We start from the raw sequence: 1,994 nt of genomic DNA, 5'->3' as shown, positions 1-1,994 counted from the left end.
CCTGGAGGTTGAGGCTATGGTGAGCCATGATTGTGTCACTGCACTCCAGCATGGATGTCAGAGTGAGACCTTGACTCAAAAAATTAATTAAATAATTAAAATTTTCTATTTTTCTTATTTATAATTGATATAGCAGAAAAGTTTGTTCAAAATGTATCCAATTATATATGCTTATGTATGTAGCAAATTATATGCTTATGTATGCTAATATATTAGTGAAATGAATGACAGCAATAATACAAGAAATAAGAGGTAGGAATTAGGATTATTTTGTTATTATAAGGTACTCACATACTCTTGAAGTGGTATAATGTTATTTGAAAGTGAACTTGGATTAGTTGTAAATGTATATTGTAAACCCTAGGGCAACCACTATAAAAAAAAATTTTTTTTTAATCCAAAATGTGTTTATTGGGATGGTTTCTCATTCATCTTGATTGGGGTGCCTTTAGTGCTGCTTCCTTCTGAAGAAACATCCTTCTGTGAACCTTGCTTTTCCTCCTGTAGGCTGACAGAGGACAGTGGAGCAGCCAACACACAAAACTACTGTTTGTGCGTGGCTGAAGACCGTGGTGATTTTATAGCATCCTGGGCATTTCATGTCCATGAAGTAGGAGTTGGGGCTCTGCACCAGGCGCTTCTTCTTGTGTTTCTTCTTCTCCTCTGGAGAGGGATGAAGAAGTCCTTTGCGAGAGGCATGTTCTCATGGGTAGGTCGTCACCGCCAAAAAGGTATAAAAAGTTTTTTTAAAAATAATAACTGGCATGCTAAGAAAAGTGAGAAAATGGAACCATATGAAATTCTCAGTCAAGACCACAAAAGGCAGTTAGAGTGGAAGATAAAAATAAGAACAAAAGTCCAGGCACAGTGGCTCACTTGTAATCCCAGCACTTTGAGGGAATGAAGGGGGAGGATTGCTTAAACTCAGGAATTCAAGATTAGCCTAGGCAACATAGCGAGATCTCCTCTTTACAAAAAATAAAAAAAGTTGGGTATGGTGGTACATGCCTGTAGTCTCAACTACATCAGGGATTGAGGCAGAAGGATCCCCTGAGCCCAGAAGGCCAAGGCTGCAATGAGCCCTAATCATGCCACTGCACTCCAGCCTGGATGACAGAACGAGACTCTAACTGGAAAACAAAACAAAACAAAAAACAAAGAACAAGGGCAACAAATAGAAACCAGTTTTTTAAAAAAAGGCAGATACTAATCCAACTATACCAATTATTTTGAACATCAATAGTCTAATGTACTTATTAAAAAACAGAGATTGTCAGTGTGGATAAAAAAACAAGACCCATCTATATATTGTCTACAAAAATGAATTGGTTCTCCTTGCTTCAGAATCTTGGAAACCTCAGGTTACGTATTTAGGAAAAGTATAGTGGACATTCAAATGTTCCACACAGGAAATTAGTCCTCAGGGTGTCAATTCAGATACAAACTCTGCGGTCCTTTGGTAAGGTTTTCTTTGTGTCCTGAGATTCAATAAATCACGGGAAAATATCTTACTTTGGGCAAAAGAGTACCAGTGTAGTGTGTGAGCACATACAAACTCATCAGTGATGTTAAAAAGGTCTTAATTGTTGATATGCTCATGTTTTCCTTCGACTGGAAACTTCTGTAGCTGTGTTGGGTCTTTCTCTGGTAGATTCTAAATGTGACAGTGTGGAGAACTAAGCTGGAAAACTTTCATTTAAAAGATAACAATAACTTTGGTTCCACTGACACTAAATTTTGGCAACAACAGTTAACCACAAGTAAAATTAACCAGAATGGTTTTAGATGAGATAACAGCTTTACTGTTTTAGATCATCTCAAAAGCTTCTCTCTCTTTCCTCTTTGCAAATTTCTATCTGTTCTTCAAGGCTGTTTAAACTTGGCCTCCACTGTGAAGCCTTTAAGACAAGTTTCTATTATAATAAAAACAATTTTTATGACAATCTTAGCCAGTTTCTATTGAACTCTTACTATATAAAGGTAACAGAATGAAG

General features: G+C 36.9%; 1 pseudogene; it reads right to left on the bottom strand.

Annotated features, from left to right (window-relative positions):
• Positions 1–448: 448 nt before the first annotated feature.
• On the bottom strand, positions 449–705 carry LOC110594931 (annotated as a pseudogene).
• Between the last annotated feature and the right edge of the window lie 1,289 nt (positions 706–1,994).

This window comes from Carlito syrichta, unplaced genomic scaffold (genome assembly GCF_000164805.1).
Source record: "Carlito syrichta isolate Samal-C Ts95f unplaced genomic scaffold, Tarsius_syrichta-2.0.1 Scaffold169207, whole genome shotgun sequence".
In the NCBI taxonomy this organism is placed as follows: domain Eukaryota; kingdom Metazoa; phylum Chordata; class Mammalia; order Primates; family Tarsiidae; genus Carlito; species Carlito syrichta.
The sequence above is the reverse complement of the archived record's forward strand: the minus strand, read 5'-3'. Positions and strand labels throughout refer to the sequence as shown.